This window comes from Macrobrachium nipponense, chromosome 46, assembly GCF_015104395.2.
Source record: "Macrobrachium nipponense isolate FS-2020 chromosome 46, ASM1510439v2, whole genome shotgun sequence".
In the NCBI taxonomy this organism is placed as follows: domain Eukaryota; kingdom Metazoa; phylum Arthropoda; class Malacostraca; order Decapoda; family Palaemonidae; genus Macrobrachium; species Macrobrachium nipponense.
The window spans coordinates 33,690,339-33,709,352 of NC_061106.1; the positions used below are offsets into that span (position 1 = coordinate 33,690,339).

General features: G+C 38.7%; 1 protein-coding gene across 13 annotated transcripts in view; it reads left to right on the top strand.

The window, feature by feature from the left end:
• Positions 1-19,014, top strand: part of LOC135214883 (dystrophin-like) — a 1,767,410-nt gene that overhangs the window by 1,714,904 nt on the left and 33,492 nt on the right. The gene's annotated exons all lie outside the window — the stretch shown is intronic.

The window sequence follows — 19,014 nt, forward strand, 5'->3', positions numbered from 1 at the left end:
AGGACGAGGCGGAAGACACCTGCTACTTTTGTAAACAGAGTCAGAATGTGTCGCCGGTGTGCAAGCACCCGGGTGTCATTACCAACGGGATTCTCAAGTCGCTTAATGGGCGCGGGCACGAGGAAAAAGAATGCACGGCGAGGGGCGTGCCGCACGGCAGGTCTCTGGCACTCCAAGCTGCCATACATAGGCGTCACCTCACGCGCCAGGGACTCGTCGCTATCAGGGAATCCAGCATCACCAGCGACGAGTTACCGGAGTCTGAGGAGGAACATTCCTACGACGGCAGCAACTGTGATATTTCGAGCAGCTGGAGGTTCGGTCTGTGTCGGGATTTGACGGGCGTCTCCAGAGACTCCACTCTGCGCAGCGTGCGGAGTTCGTCCTCGTTGCCTTCGGAACAGGTCAGACGCAGACACAAGGAGAAATCAAATTCCCTCCCCGGTGCCAATTCCCGCTCGATCGTTGGCAGCCTCCCAGGGCGTCGGGCTTCCGGAGGAGTCGGGCCGCCCTTCCACCAAGTTTCGACGTCTGACGACGAATCTGGGTCGCACAGTTCGTTGCCTCGTCTGCCTCCCCGCCCACCCCGCGCCCCTCGCATGAGGCCGCCTTTAACGCCCAGCCCTCCTGCTGGTGGTGGGTCTTTATTACCACCGGCGTCCCCCAGCAGCCCTCGTCCGGCCATGGGGCTTCAGGGGTTACAACAGCAGCGATCTCCGGGGACGCCCCGGGCTTTGCATGTATCAGGCTTACCTGTGGCCCCACGGACCGTAGCCCCACGCAGTCCGAGTAACCCCAACCCCCCGTATGGATTTCCTTCTATGGTGGCCAGTGGTCCGGCTCTCCTGTGCCCCAGCAGTCCTGGATTGGCTGGAAGATCGACTCCTTCCCCTGGAGGAGGAAGTGAAGGCCCTCCAGCCTCCCCGCGGATTAACAGCAGGGCGGGGGCGCTAGTGACCCGCAATTTTTCCATCAGTGATGACGAGAGCGGTGGGCGTTGGTCCAGTGGGCGGCGGCATGTCACCATCACCCGTCATGAAAGTGTGTACAAGGAGGTGGCTGAAAAGGGATATCACCTGCCTGGATCACCTGTCGACCCTTATTGGCTTACCTGGGTGAGTAGATTGGCACGTGATACGGTGCGAGTGTTTCTGATTATCAGGTAATTCACTTATAGGTTTCATATAGCTTATATTTCTAAAAAGTGTGTATATATATATGTGTGTGTGTATATATGTACGTAGATATGAATGAGAGAGAGAGAGAGAGAGAGAGAGAGAGAGAGAGAGAGAGAGAGAGAGCGTGTGTGTGTATACGTTCGTTTAAGGAAGAACGTGTTGTCTTTGCAGGTGGTCGTGTACATTTACATATTAACATTTATGACACTTGAATGAGAAAAAGAGGAATCTTGTGGGGGGGGGGGGGGTGGGGGGGGGGGGGGGGGGGGGGGGGGGGGCAGAATATCACTGTCTTTCATTTGGCAAGTATTTCTCTCTCTCTCTCTCTCTCTCTCTCTCTCTCTCACACACACACACACACACACACAAACAACATTAATTAAGCGATGTTGATGATGTAAGTCAATGCCCTCTCAATTATAGAATTTTTTTTAAAACCACCTCACGAGATGCGTATACTGTCGTACCACGAGGACTCATGATTCCCTCTTGAAATACGATGACAGCGCAGGCTGCAATAACATAAGAAAGCAAATGCCATCCTGCGTAGTATGTCTTTTAAGCGGAGTTCCCATGCCCTTGTGTCCTCTCTGTAGTCGTTGGCTGCCCACAGAGTCAGACACTCTGCCACCCACCCTTAGCTAAACCCTTCTCCGGACTCTTATTAAGATCCTCTCTCTTTCTTTTGTGCTTGTTATTCGTTTCTTTCGTCGCTGCTTCTCCTCCCCACCTTCTTCGTCCGCGTCATTCGATGATGGGAGATTTATAGACAGCTAATCCAGAGGAAGATTATCTTCCTCACCACTAATGACGTCATATAAATGTGATTTGTTCGTAGAGCAAAGTCGTCTTGGGTAGAACTCTTCAAGATTTTATTTAGAACATTTGGCTTGATTGGGCTTACTACACAACTTGCTTTCGTAAAGGAAATTTTTTCCGTTCAGTGGCCATTTCATAACTAGAAAAGGCCTTCTTTGTTTGTAATCCCGTCCAATTGACTTGGAAATTTATTATCATAATGTGATTGAAAAACAGCATGCAATTAGAAAGGCAGAAGCTCTATCGAGTAATACATTCTCTCGAAGGAATCATTAATTATAAAAAGAAATATCTTCAAGTTTTAGATGCTAACTCTGTAAGCAAGCTGTATTGGGAGTTTCATGTAGTCTTAATAATCTGAAATATGTATATATTTCCTTTCCATGATATTTTTTTTATATACCGGTAATTTTTTAACGATACAATTATCAATTATGATTAGGTTGTTTTATATAACGTGATTACAGACAGTGAAGAATGTTCATTAAACTGTCAACATATTAAGTTCTTGTTGTGACTAATTAGCATTTTTGCCATTAATTCTGAGTCCAGTAATAATAATAATTTAATACTTCGAGAACTGATCTTGTCACTTACAGGTCGGAAAAATGCTTCGAATCGACGTGTGTAGAATATTCTTTTTAAGATTATAAAGACGAATGCTAGTTCTTAATGGATATCTATACACGATAGTAAATACTCCGATCGTTTTATTGTCTTTATCTTCTATACCGGCATTGTACGTAGTCAGCTATTAGATACCCGCGGGACACACTCTCTCTCTCTCTCTCTCTCTCTCTCTCTCTCTCTCTCTCTCTCTGAAGGGAATAGTAGATGTCAGATGCATGTGTTCGTTCTCGCCCGACATTGCTAAGATAATTCCCTCTGGATGTTGCAGAAAATCCTGTCCTTGACAACATTCCTTTGTCAGTGAATGCGGAATGACCTGTTAATCTTGAGACCACGTTTAATATTCGATTATATTTGCAAAAACTTCCTGAGCTGTATGTATGTCATGGTGTGCAAATTAAATGGCGTTGCATTGAATCGGTTACGCTTCAGAGAGCACTATTCATTGCAGGCAGACGGAATTCTGACTTGTGCTAATTATAATTAATTATCATGTTTTGATTTAAGGAAATTAATTATCATGTTTTGATTTAAGGAAATTAATTATCATGTTTTGATTTAAGGACCCCGTATGGGGTAGTACCGTCAGTGCACCTCATGCGGTGTACTGCAGGCATTACGTGAGGTAGTGTTCCTTGCAACGTCCCTTCGGCTCCTGACTGCAACCCCTTTCACTCCTTTTGCTGTACCTCCATTCATATTTCTCCGTCTTACTTTCCACCCACTTCTAACAGTCGATTCATGGTGCAACTGCGAGTTTTTCTTCCTGTAACACCTTTCAGACCTTTTTGCTGTCAATTTTATATATATATATATAATAAGTAATATATATATAAATATTTATATATATATATATATATATATATATTCCTAAATATATAATTATAATTTATATATCCAATCCTGATTTAAGGAGTAACGTAATCACTAATTCACCTTGTGGCGCTTCGGGACTAGTTTTTCCACATGGAAAAAGTTCGTGTCTCAAGGAAAAAAAAAAAAGCATTCTCGTAAGTTCAGTTTCGTGTATGAAAAATCCCTTTTACAATTAAAACGAGAGTGCAAAGCTTCAGCAGCAAACTTAAGCAGCATAATTGAAGTATCAACTTTCTCCGTACGGGAGCATTTTAGCAGAATGTTTACATATACAATCTCCGTGGGTTTATATGTTGACGATTATAATGGCATCCTTATGACGGCATTGTATAGAGATCACGAGAAAGAGAGGAGAAGTCTTAGGAAGTTTTTTGGGTGGCGGCCTGACCCCGCTGACATTCTTGTGTCCGGGAGATAGCATAGTAGTTATTAGTAGTACTTGTAGTAGTAGTAGTAGTAGTAGTACGTAGGATGCGGAATGCAGTGTGGGGAAAGAGGGAAGCAAAAGCGAGAGAACAATAGAAACAGAGATAAAAGTTCAAGGACACAAGTGGCAACTCTCTCTCTCTCTCTCTCTCTCTCTCTCTCTCTCTCTCTCTCTCTTCAACATTAAGTAATAAATTGGATTTTGTTTTGCTGAACATCCGTGACAGTTAGTAAATCACTGCATTACCGTATATATATATATATATATATATACTATATTATATATATAAACATATACTTTATCAGTAGCTTCATGATAATTCTCTACATTAGCTAACGACGGAAAGTAATTTAGTTAACTAAAGTTTAGCCCCTTTATTGTTAAGATTTCGAACGCAGGGAGTAGCAAAGTAACCAAAGAGTAAATGTAAATAGCGGCGTCGTTCAGAAGAACTGACGAAAGGGAGCGTAATGCCAGAGTTTTAGGGTCATGGTTGAACCATCCTCCTCCTCCTTCTCCTCGTCCTCCCTTTCCACCATTTCTCTTCCTGTTCCTTCTTCCCTACTCCCTCCTCCCTCTGTGTGTGTGTGTGTATGTGTGTTCCTTCGATCCCGTATCAATCAAATCTCGTTTCGTGCTTGGTTTTGGAAGGCCACAAAAGGAAGGTTTCTGTTGGCTCAAGCCTGTTTGTGTACGTGTGTGTGTGTGTGTGTGTGAGAGAGAGAGAGAGAGAGAGAGAGAGAGAGAGAGAGAGAGCGAATGGTAAAATTCTTATGATGTGTAGTTATTTCTTCAAATCTATTTTGATGATGAGTATGCGCACGCCCATACTAACACATACATACATAATTTCACACATTTATATACATATATATATACGTACACATGTATGCATTCATGTAAATGTTTACAAAATGAGGTGCAAAATATAATTTGTGCTCTTGCAAAGGACGTTGCAATGTTATCAGATATTTTCCAGGATATGGTTTTTTGTAGTCAGGAGCACAGATTTCCTGTGTTCCTGCAGTTACAATCCCTTTAGGACTTTGCCTTTTGCGTATCTTTGTAGGTACTTGTTGTATTTTGATAGTAATTCTATTAATTAATCATTTAAGGTCCATGTTTATTAAGTTTTGCTGGAAATTTCATTTTCATTTTTTTATTAGGCTATATGGTATGGTGATACTGCAATGCATGATTTGTCACTTGTCATTACCATTTATTCTTTTGTTAATTGTATGCTTACGTAATATCCTACAACAATATTCATAGGAAAGAAAAATATCTTATCGTAAATAATTTTCATTAAAGCTCGTTCTATAAAGTGCTAATCTCACCTGTGCATAGGGGATGTTTAATGAAGGGGTTGGCAGTTGTTTATGCATAATGCAAGGGTGGGAGTATACATATTAGGTAAGGATACGGGGGAGGAATGGGGAGTCGAGGTAGATTGGAGAAAGGGGAGGTGTAAACGTTATCGAGATGGCGCAGCTGGGGTGAGGAATTTCACATATGTCACCAACCAACGATTTTTAGCATTCACGTGTACATATAAAATGAGGAAGTCTCTCAAAAGCGCCCTTTGTATTCCCGTTCCAACACCTGCCGATCATTCAAGTGTCTTCATTCGTTTCGTTTACACCGTTTAGGTCAATTAGAAGACGTCACACGAATTCAAGTCGTGTGTCCCGAGTCGTCACAACATGAAAAGACATCTTCGGTTTTAGTTTGGTGGCTTCGTAAACATTTCCAGTACTTACGATAGTATTTATCCGAATAGGTAATATAACTCTATGATTTGCAAGTACCATTCCGACTCTTAGTTAAGAAACGCCCACACAACGAGACAAAATTTCCTGGAAAGTGTCGTCTTATGTATAAACGGAAATGATGACAGTTGCGGAAAACGAAGAGAAATGAAAGGAAAGGCGTCATAAAGGAAAGTTTAGCGCCTCAGTGGCGTGATCGGTATGGTCTTGGTCTGCCACCTCGATGGCAGCGAGTTCGATTCTCGGGCATTCCACTGAGGGGTTAGAGATGTGTTTTTCTGGTGATAGAAGTTCAGTCTCGACGTGGTTCGAAAGTCACGTAAAGCCTTTGGTCCCGTTGCCAGATAACCACTGGTTCCATGCAACGTAAAAACACCATACAAAAAAAAAAAAAAAAAGGTTGAAGAAAATGAAGCTTTCTAATGCAAATCTTATGTTTTTTTGCAACTCGATTGTTTACGGGACTTGACAGATTTCCAGATTTTTAAAAAAACAAAAGTCTAGTCAAAAGGTTCATCAGAATACTTATTCTGATGCTCACTTTTGTCGAATAATTTTTTGTGCGCCCTCTCTCTCTCTCTCTCTCTCTCTCTCTCTCTCTCTCTCTCTCTCTCTCTCTCAACTCCTCAGTTTCAGCAAGCGTATCCCCAAAGTTCAGTTGCCTTCATGCGACGGCATATCCGTCATTATTTTTTTTTAATGGGCGTAGCTGATGACGGTGCACGTATGACGAAAGAACAGAAAAACAAAAACTAGCAATTAATTAACCGTGAAAACAAGAAATAAATGACGCATCTGTCAACCTGGACCCCGGAAGCCAAAAACGGTGCAGGTGCTTCCAGTGACGCAATCAGCAGCGAGGATGAACCATGAAATGGTAGTGGAGGAGATTGTCAGCCACACTGCGGAAGGATGGTAGGGAAAAATGAAGAGACAGGAAATAGGGATTGCCACTTCGTACGATGTTACCATGACTGTTTGGCCGCCATATAGCAGCGAGAAGGCTTACTGAACATTTAGCTAATAGGATATCTATCCTGTATGTGTGTGTATATATATATATATATTGTATATATATATATATATATATATATATATATATATATATATATATATATATATATATGCAGAAGCTAGGTACTATGTCGTACCTCTTAAGTAAATGGGGATACAATCCACAATGATGTAAAATCCTTCCGTATTTTATAAAACTACAGAAGGATGTTACATCATTGTGGATTGTATCCCCATATGTGTATATATATATATGTATATATATATATTAATAATAATTATATTAATATAATAATATATATATATATATATATTTATATATATAAAAGTAAAACAATTTCCTTCTGTGAATATAAACAGTGTAGACATTATTAGAAAGGATGAAGTCATAAAGAGTACCTTTGACTAGGTCGAAAGTCTTTGAAAATGAAGAAAAATCAGACGAAAATAAAATAACACTATATGTATCTCGCCAATAGAAATGGTTACCATCCTTTTTAGTTGCCTGCTTCAAATATCGTAGTGTAAACTCACAGACGACTATTAGCCTTAGTTTTCTGTGAGATTTGTGAAAAGCAAATCTATACACTATTATGGCAGTACAGATTAGCTACGCATATAAACGAAAGTCCGTAGGGGGATTGTGCCGTCAGTGGACCTCATGCGGTGCACTATAGGCATTACTTAAGGTTCTTTGCAGCGTGCCTTCGGCCCCTTTTACTGTACCTCCTTTCATATTCTCTTTCTTCATTTTACTTTCCACCCTCTCCTAACACTTGATTCGTAGTGCAACTGCTTTGAGGTTTTCTTCCTGTTACACCTTTCAAACCCGTTTACTGTCAATATCCATTTCAGCACTGAATGAACTCACAGGTCCCAGTGCTTGACCTTTGGCCTAAATTCTATATTCAACTCAACTCATAAAAGAAAGGACCATTGAATGCTAGTCTAAGTTGAGGTTACAGTAACCCCAGAGCAGGTCGCTGAATGGTGGAATAGGTATGCATTGAAATGGAACACTGCCGCACCATATAACGTCCCCGAAGCTGAATTATTATCAAGATGTTATGTTCTTATCGTGCAGAGGGGGAATAAAGCTCTAGGTGTAAGATGCAGTTGTTAATCATAGACGCGAAGGGTGTAAAGTCTGATTTGCCTTGGTAGTTGTAAATTTCAATTTTATCCAAGTTAATAAACACATGCACACACACACACACACACACACACACACACACACACACACACATATATATATATATATTATATATATATATATATATATATATATATATATATATATATGATAGGTATATATATATATGATATATATATTAGAGAGAGAGAGAGAGAGTAGTGTATATATGTTATATAAATTGTATATTTGTCCGATAATTCGTGACAGAAGTCTTGAATTTTTTCCGATTTTTCGATAATCACCATAACTTTTGATATAACTTTTAATGTTCTGCAACTTGTATCTTTCCTGTATTTGTTGGTAATTTTTGTTATTGTCTGGGTGAATGCACTAAAATACCCGAGTTTTGGTTTACTTATATAAATACTACATAACCGTTATGCAGTATTTATATGTTGTTTCTTAGAGACCTTGATAAAGCTGTTTTCGTCCAGAAAAGCTGGGTTAATGTAAATGTGACAGTTGCGTACGTAGTAATATATATGATATTAACCCCCCCCCAAAAAAAAAAAAAAAAAAAAAAAAAAAAAAAAAAGCAAAAAAAAAAAAAAAGAAAAAAAAAAAAAAAAAAAAAAAAAAAAAACTTTTAGCCGTCTAATGTCCTTCAGAAAAGTGTTCAGAAAAGGGGCGTTTAGCTGAAGACGTCCCTGAGAAGCAACATTGTTCTCTCTCTCTCTCTCTCTCTCTCTCTCTCTCTCTCTCTCTCTCTCATCGTTTTTCCCCACTGGCCGTTTGGTTCTAGACCGCCACTTGGAAATAAGCAGAATTTATTATAAGACAATGTCTGGGACAACCAGCCAGCCAGTGTCCCATCGTCTTAGGAATGGTATTATTACTCACTGGATTTTCCTTTTCCTTTCCTGTGATAGTAGTTTTTTTTTTTTTTTTCTTCTTTTTTAAGCGCCCCTCTTTTCACTTCCTTCAACCCTGTTCTACCCTTTCCCTGTGGTTGGGAAAATACCGGTTTTCGTTCTGTGTCTTGTAACTGAATCTTTCGGCTCCCATGTATTCGGTTGTACTTTTACTCAGCGGCCTGAGAATGTTAGTTTATTCGTCGACTTGTTATTTATTACGGGAATATGTGTATTTCTTGAGCATTTTATCCTCGTGAATAGCGTAGATGTTGTGACGCCAAGTTTTAGCAGCCATAATCGATCAATCTTGTGAATATGTAGTAGATTCGTACATATTTTACTCGTTGTAAGGCATTTATCAAAACTGTCGTTGATAATTGATTTTTTATATTTTTTTTTTTTACATTTAATTTCGTAATGTAGTTAAACCCCTGCTTATATTTGTTAGTTCCGGCCAATGTTTCTAACCAGTTTTGTATAAAAATACTCTTCAAAATTTTAGGCAACTACTGACCCATCTTCAACTTTATGCCCGGATATGAACAGGAAGAATAGTTCCCTACAAGGATTTTTACATCTGTTTCAACGTTCCTTAAAAGGTCCGAACCCCTTTCATTCCCTTTACTGTACCTCCGTTCAAATTCTCTTTCATCCATCTACTTTCTAACCTCTCCTAACACTCCTAACAGCTGTGAGGTTTTCCTCCTGTTACACCATTCAGACCTTCTTACCGTCAATTTCCGGTTGAGCACTGAATGACCTCATAGGTCCCAGGGCATGAGCTTTGGCATAAATTCTATATTCTGTTTTGTTAAAAGGTTTGGCAAACACCTTAGCCCTGGTGGATGTAGACGTCTTTGCCGTTTTATCGGGGCTGGAAGTTCAAAGGAAACCTGATTGTCATTTCTGTCTCTGCTATCATTTTTCCAGTGTTGACATCGCCATGGAATTGCGGTGTTACAAACCTGTTAACCTTCATATTTCAAAACTTTTTTTTTTTTTAAGTCGCCGTGATGTTCTACTTTGGTTTAACATTTTAAAGAAAGAGAGGTGGTGGGCAAGTTTTATTGAACTGTAATTGATTTTTTTCCTTTTTTTATTTATAATCTCTATGATGCTGTGGTTTAGTGTAACATTTTAAAAGAAACATTTGTGTTCGGTTGTAAGACATAAAAAACGAGAGAGAGAGAGAGAGAGAGAGAGAGAGAGAGAGAGAGAGAGAGAGAGGTGGGGAGGCAAATTTCATTGAATTGTAATTGATTTTTTTCCCTTTGTTGGATAACAGTTGTTACTCATAAAAATGCAATCTGCAATCTGCCTTTTTATGCAAAAGAGGCAGAATGACCAACTTTCATCTCAGGTTTTGTGAAAGGATTCCATAATCTATATTGTTTTCGGAACTATAGCATTCAATTATAGATTTAGATGTTTCCTAATTTCATTCCATAAAATATCTTTAGTTATATATTTTCAATTGAGAATATGTAATTCATTGTGATTATTCATCATGAACTCTTGTGTTGGTTATGCAACCATGAGTTAGTAATAGCGGCAATGGACAGATAATGAGAATTAGTTGTAAAATATAAAGAAACAGATGAATGTAATGTAGTATTTTATGAAAAGTATTTTTCGATACCGCATGAATTAAGGGCCGTCGCTTCTAAATCAAAATACCAACCAAGTAACTGATAATCACAATGTTTCATTGAGGCTGCATTAAGATACTCTTATGTTATTTTTTTTCTTCTTCTTCCATTACTGCCTTTCACCCTAAAACCTCTCGGATAAGCTCGTAAGCCCCCAACTGCCAAATTTGGCATAGGCAACCGGGTGCTGCTTTTGCTAATGGATAAGAACCCAGACCTGGCTCCTCCTCCTTCTCCTCAAGTAAAAGTAAACGTCTGGATCGACAGCAGCAGCAGCAGCAGCAGCAGCCGATGACGTCATTCTTTCCAATTAATGGGACATTGTTATAGTTCGTTGACAGGGTGATCTTTTCGGAAGTCGGAGAAGGTCTGACGAAATGCCGCTCTGTTTTCGAAACCGATTTCGCAAGCAGGTTTCGACTTGGAAGTTGCGAATGGTACGGTCTGCTTTTCTGGGGAGAATTGAAATTATTTTTTATATATTTAATGGTAACTGAGGTTTTATTTATTTCATATGTTATTTGATCAGTAATATGCAAATAGCAAGTGAACTTAAATTGAATATTTATGCATGTATGTGTATATATTTGTGTGTGTATATATATATTATATATATATATATATATGATATATATACTATATTTTATATATGCATATTTTATATATATATATATATATATATATATATATATATATATAGCTATACATACATAACTACATACATACATACAGTATATATAAAATAAGCGTGTGTTTATGTACGAACTTTCCTTTCAACAGAAAGCAATTATTTTATTTGAAAATACTGAGCGTAGAGAAAATTAAATGCACGAGAGCCCCAAGTCATTGACGTGATGTATTTTGTATCTGCAGTGTAAACAAGGAGGCTTGTTGCAGAAAATAAATTCTACCCCTTGAAAGTAATTTCCACTCGCACAGTAATCATAGGTCTTACCCAACCCCCATTTTTGTCTACCTCCCCATCCACTACGACTTTGCTGCAAGTTTTCTCGCTCGTCTGATATTGCGACCATTTTTGGAATAACATGTCTACCTTCTTGTCAGACATTCGATTCTTAAACGCTTTTCAACTTTCTAGTTACACCAAACTGCACCGAGATTCACCAGTTCAACATTTTGTCTTTGCAAACATGACCACCCAGTTTCGCCTTTCCGATATTTTTATTTGGCTTAAACTCTGCAATTCTTTCGATGTTTTTATATGTAGAATCTAGATTATAACTTAACCAACACACTTAACGTTTTATTGTTTTTTATGACTGATATCATTTTAGTTTTGGACAATTAATTATGGGAGCTTTCAATATTGAATGTTCGTCGAAATTTATCTTTTATTTAAAACTGGCACACTGAATTTTCGTCAGTGAGAACATGGGTCTCCCGTTGACATTTAGATAGAACCTGCAAGCTCCTCAGTGGCGTAATCGGTATGGTCTTGGCCTGCCACCCCCGCGGCCGCGAGTTCGATTCTCGGGCATTCCACTGAGGGGTTAGAGATGTGTAATTCTGGTGAAGGAGGTTCACTTTCGATGTGGTTCGGAAGTCACGTAAATCCGTTGGTCCCGTTGCATGGAACCACTGGTTCCATGCAACGTAAAAACACCATACAAACAAACAAAAAGAAAACAATACAAATACTGTGTTGCTCTTCCTCAGAGGCTGATATATTGAAGAGAAATTGGCGAACTCTTACTCGGGAATCATACTTATCTTGAGAAAATTGGAAAGATATAACGGTCAGCGCATCAATTAATAATAATAACAATAATTTTCTAAGGGGTCCACAATATCGGGTATGATTTATAAACACTTTATATAAAAGCTTTCGAACCCTTCCCTGGGTTCATCTTCAGTCCCAGAGAAGGGTTCGAAAGCTTTTATAAAAAGTGTATACAAGAGCTTTTAACATTCTTATTATTGTGGACCCCTGTAGAACATTGTAGTATAAACTCTCGTGATAGAGAGTTTTTTCCCAAATAATAATAATAATAATAATGATGATGATAATAATAATAATAATAATAATAATAATAATAATAATAATAATAATAATAAACGTGTATATTTTCTAGTTGAGACAACGTTAGTCTACGACGAATCAACTCCATGTATAGACTGTGTCATCTCACCCTGCGCGACCAATTGTCATCAATAACAACAACAACAATAATAATAATAATAATAATAATAATAATAATAATAATAATAATAATAATAATAGTAATAGTAATAATTCGCCGTGTAAATGAAATTGCCTTCTTGACTGCAGAAAAAAAAGGTGTTCCCAGACAATCGCATTGTGCCGACAAGAAATTCTAAGAACAATCATTTGAGAGTGCCTTGTCTTCTTAGATCATACGCTATATGACTCCATTAGGTAATGCATGACTGGCGCCTCTCTTCTAAGCAACTCTGAATGCGTTTCTTTCTGTTATACTTCTTATTACGTTAATGTTAGCCTCGCAAAATTACTCTCATCATCTTTGCTTTTGTTGTCAGAATTAAGCTGTATGTATGAAAGAAGTTTTTTATATAGGCGAGCGTGGTTAAGTGTATCCACAGAAAGTGGATTTGTACATACATGCGCATTCTGAGTGTGTGTGTGTAATATATATATATATATATATATATATATATATATATATATATATATATATATATATATATATATACACACACACAACGTGAATGTGCATTTATGTACAAATCTAAACTTTACTAATCACACACTATATATATATATATATATATATATATATATATATATATATATATAGTGTGTGTGATTAGTAAAGTTTAGATATAACTTTCCATTGGTATACGAATTGCGTTTGATAAGAGGACATGATGACGTCATGACATTCGACACTGCACGTGAGAGCACAAACTGTTCGAAGATAACGCTCAAGGGTTCAGCTGAAATCCAAGAATAACATGAAAGGAGCTTGAAGGCAAGACAGCATCTGGACTGCTCTAGATTAGCAACTCGAGAGTATTTTAAAGTAGATGGTGGAACTTGGTGACAAGGACTCACCTCCTTAAAGTTCTTACACTGAGCCGGCCTTCGACAAGCACGGTCTCATGCTTTTTTGAGTTGCTTTGAAGACGAGAACGTGCTCTGAATCACGTATTTGCCAGGCAGCTTGTCATTGTTTTGTCAAATGAGACTACTGACCTCAGCCCAGTAACTAATTAAACGTTGGTTATATACAGGGTGCCCATAAAGTCCCACTACCATTACAATTAATAAATACTTGCAATGGTACTGGGACTTTATGGACACACTGTACTTATATAAATAAGGGGTGTGTGCTTATATGTAAACTATCAGATTCTTAACAGTCAGTTTGCAATGATTGCTAGACCCATCCCGAGCTAGTAATGTCATGAGACTTATACAGAAAAAATTGTCTAGTAAGATCGAGTAATTGCTTATTTCGAAATGGTGAAAAGTGACCACTGGTCTATGAGTGGCGACTGGCGAGCATTTAAGGTTCTTAAAAGGGCCAAATTAATCCATTTTAAAAAAAAGCAGAGAATACCATCTAAAAAAGCCTCGTGATATCGTAGGTTGGTTCACCCTCATGCACAGAAGGTTTACCAACAGCTTGTGGACTTTATTCAGACTTGTACGCCGTCGACATAGATCTCCATCTTCTCATTTCTCCATAATAATTGTATAATTGTATACCTTATTTTCACCAACTTGTCCTTTTCCACTGTCGCCACGCGGCCAGACCACCTAGTAACGCCATGCATCCCAGTTTCAATTATGCTAACATTTCCACCACATCCTGTCTCGGCATTTCTCTCACTTTCATCTCTCCTTATTTGACAGATATGCTACTCAAGACGTTTCAACTTGGAAACTTCCACTTCTTCTATTTCATTGTTATTCTGTCCTCACACTTCGCTTCCATAAAGAAGAGTTGTCTGAGCATCGCTTAACAGGTAGTTGCTTCATTAGACTCTCTCTCTCTCTCTCTCTCTCTCTCTCTCTCTCTCTCTCTCTCTCTCTCATCCAAGAATATACGTTCATTCTTCTATATCCTAGCTGAAGGATATCTTGTCATCGCTTGATAAATCACCTTTAATTTCTGTATCAATAGACCTAATTGGAAGGTAGCGCAGCCTCAAGTACCTAGCCTGTTTTTATTGTTACGTTTTTTTCGAAGCTCTGGTCAGGACTGTTGAACTGGGGTGGGTTCAAACATGACCTTTTATGGTCACGAGCTTGTACGTTGCACACGTGTGGTGCATGTTTATCGAGCAAATGAGTAACTTAGACATTGCTTACCGTGTCTGTGCTGCGTTAATAGGTAGTGTTGGTAAATTTCATGGCGATAAGTACGTTGCTTATGAAGTGTGATAAGTACGGTACTTAATGAAGAGGTAGGTTTTCTGTCATACACACGATCCCGAAACGGGTATTGATATTATCAGTCTTAGACCGGAATGGGAGATCTGGGAACCGAGAGCTAGACCGATGCACAGTTCCGCTGAGGAGAGGAGAGCGGCTCTCCTCATTCTGTGACTTTCAAATGCATCTCTCCATTTGGTATCAGTTTTTTCTTTCGTTCTTTCTAAAATTATTTTAAAGTAAAATGAGGCATGATTCATTTCTGTCAGGCTGACTTGTGATGGTTGCACGCTCTTCGGCTGTTCATATTAGCACAAGGGAGAGCGCAGAGAGGAGAGGCCACTTACGAAGGAAAAGGAGGTTCATATTTAATCTAGGCTCGGGTTTTCTGCAACCTAGAAGACCGCTTCGTCAAATATCTTGAAACGGGAATTGCTCAACCACGCCATATCATATTTCCAAAACGCTTTGCATTTAATACTTTTGTCTAGAATGTTAGAATTTCTGTTGTTAGTGTTCAGGCTTCGCTGTGATTTTTAGACTGTTAAGTTCAGCTTTTATTATTTTATTTCATTTATTTATTTTTTTTTTTACTAAGGAACTCGTGTTGTCATTCTGTTTTCCATTCTTTGATGTTGCAAAGAAATCTTACCATATCCATTGTTAACGCATGGTAGTGTTCGTAAATGTGAATTTTCGATACCTGGGTGTCAGCTGTCAGGGTCCAATAACAAGAGATTCTTCTTACTTTCATCGGAGTTGCATAATTCTTCCGTAGAAAATATTCTTTTATTTTCTATCTACAATATTTATTATATTTTTATGTATACGTACGAGATTTTTAATGTTGAAATAATATTTAAAATGCATGCTTCATAATGGTATGATGTTATTACTAAAACTATGCTTTTTGTTTACGAAAAACCCCAAAAACCCCCCCCCCCAAAACCCCCCCCCCCCCCCCCCCACCCCCCCCCCCCCCCCCCCCCCCCCCGTTTTTTTTTATGAACTCATGACAGATCAAACGTTCTGCGGTACATAATTATTATCATGTAGCGCTGTAAGACACCCCCCCCCCCTCAAAAAAAAAAATGCTGGGGTGTAGCAGAGACCGGTTCCTTCCGCAGAATATCATTGCTCCACGGAATTATTCAACAGTGCTCTCTCTCTCTCTCTCTCTCTCTCTCTCTCTCTCTCTCTCTCTCTCTCTCGTGCTGCAGCAGCAGCAGTAAGGGTCTTGGCTCCGGACAATGAGGCATGTGTCTAGCCACGCCCGACGAACTGGCCGCCGTAGTGCTGATATGGGAGCTGCCGCAGCCTGCAGGAGACGTACGCCGCAGATAATCGGAAGATTTAATTTCTCCCTTGTGTTCCCTGCCGCCTCCACTCGCTCTCCGCTTTCATTTTCTTCTCTGTATTAAGACTTTTGGCCTCGGATTCCAGCCAGGAAGCTCTTAAAGTTAAGGAAGAGACCTTTCTCTCTGGCTATTGTGATTTTTTTTTCTATTTTCGTAAAAAAAATTGGGCTGCTTATATGACCCTACAGCCATACTTCAAATTAATGGGGGATAACGAATAAAAATGGCGAAGGAAAGGATCCTAACTATTACGTCAAATCTTCTTGTCTTCTCAGTGTCGCATTGGAAGGAATTTGTCATTAATATCAAGATAATCGTCTTTTTTTATCACTAAGGTTCCTTTCTTCAGACGACGGGCAGAATGTGGCTTCGTTATCGCTTTGGATACTGGACATAACTCGCATTGTAGCACTATGCAGTTGCCATTGTCTTTATGATTTTTTCTCTTTCTCACATATTCAGACTCTCATCAGTTTATTTCTTCTTCGTTGATCATTCCAGAGATCATATCTTTTGAGAGTATGAGACCTTATACTTTGACCTCGTATTTAAATGAAGATATTGCAGTTCCAACTTCGACTTGCCATTTGCCGAGCAGTAGTTGAATTATATTCCACCTCTGGATTTCCTTTGCATTTTAAGTTCCTCGTTGGACGAGTGGTTTTCGCACTCGGTCACCAATCCGGTGGTCCGAAGTTCGATTCTCGGCTCGGCCAACGCGCAACCAGGGGAATTTATTTCTGGTGACAGAAATTCATTTCTCGATATAATGTAGTTCGGATCCCACAATAAGCTGTAGGTCCCGTTGCTAGGTGACAACTTGGTTCCCAGCCACGTAAAAAATATCTAATCCTTCGGGCCAGCCCTAGGAGAGCTGCTAATCAGCTGAGTGGTCTGGTAAAACTAAGATATAGTTTTTTTTTTTTTTTTTTTTTTTTTTTTTTTTAAGCTTTGTGAAATGTATGATCATTCATCTTAAAGACGGACTCTTCCATCAGTAACAAAACCGTCAGCCATTAGATAAGGTGTTTAAACTTTGTGAAATGTCTGATCATTCATCTCAAGACGGCCTCTTCCATCAGTAAGAAACCGTCAGCCATTAGGTAAAGTGTTTGCAGAAGGATTTGTTCTGACGGCGAGTTTTGCCCCGCGGTAGTTGTCTGCAGTTTTGCCCCACGCGGTAGTAGTCTGCAGTTTTGCCCGTCGTGAGTCGCAGTAGTAGTCTTCAGTTTTGCCCTATGTACTATATGTGCCCAAGTTGTGGTATTTTGGTTTATTGCTCTTTACAGCAGACCAAGAAACGTTGCTAGGAACTTTAATGGTGTAATTAACCTTTCCTCAAAAGGTATAGACTTCGTCATTACTGTATCTTCTTTGTTACTTTTGGAGACATAAGGAATAAAATGTCTCCGAACACATCATCAGTCATTCTTAAATCATTTCTATAGTCATCCGGGTTATTCTCCTTTAATTCTCTGAGTAAAGTCATATGATAAAACCTTTCTTTCTTAGTCATGGTTTCACCCATACTTTACGATTTTTCTTGCATATTTCATGCTCGTATTCGTCTTGCAGGAGTGCTAGTATCATTATTGCACTTATCTTCGTTTTACTTAGTGCCATGATTTAAAAACACTCGCTAGTATATCAGGACCCTACAGGACTGAATCAATCTCTCTCTCTCTCTCTCTCTCTCTCTCTCAGTGGCGTGGTCTTGGCCTGTCACCTCTGTGGCCGCGAGTTCGATTCTCGGACATTCCATTGAGGTGTGAGAGATGTGTATTTCTGGTTATAGAAGTTCACTCTCGACGTGGTTCGGAAGTCACGTAAAGCCGTTGGTCCCGTTGCTGAATAACCACTGGTTCCATACAATGCAAAAACACCAAACTCTCTCTCTCTCTCTCTCTCTCTCTCTCTCTCTCTCTCTCTCTCTCTCTCTCTCAGCATAGCCTGCGGCGCTACTCATAGTTCGTGTCATTCATAAGGTCAATTCTCTCGTTACTATTTATTCAACTTAAGGTCGCTGATTCAGACTTCTCTCCACTGGGAGTTATTTGACATTTATGATACTTGGGCCGACCTTTGCCACGCAGCGAGCTGATGATTCTGGACTTAAGAGCTCATTAAGGAAGTTTTTTTTTTTTTTTTTTTACGTAAGAGAATAAGCCAAGGTTAAATGTATATTATGTGCAAATGTCATATTTAAATGCCATATCATGAATTATGATAATACTGTTATATCCAGTTAATGTTTTAGTTTTGGAAGGTGAACGTTTATTAAAACAATTTTACGTTCTGTTCAGGTTATAACCATGCAGCCCAAAAAAACAGAGCCGGAAACAATGTTAAGCTATTTATGTTTTTCTTCACAATTCTCATGAAAATTGAAAGAGAAATTTTGCGAGATTTAAAGGTTGGATTGATTATTATTATTTTTTTAATTTAAAGGTTGGATTGATTATTATTATTTTTTTTTTTTTTTATTTAAAGTTTGGATTGATTTTTTTTCTATTCCTAATTCAAACCCTAGGCCATTAAAAGTTCATTAGGGATTTATCCCCTCTCTTCGCTTTTTTTTTTTTTTTTTTTTTTTTATTCTTTCCCCTTTTTTAATAGAAATTTTATTTGGGAAATAAACCTAGTTCTTCATGTGTGTAGTTTCGTCTTGTGATGGGATTCTAGCAAATGAATTTTATTTATTATTCATCATACATACATACATACTACATATATATATATATATATATATATATATATATATATATATATACTATATATATAATATATAACTGATTATATCTGGTTCAAGAAGAAGCTCAAAGTGGGAGGGCGGAGTCACTTGCTTCCAATTTGGGAATTGTGAC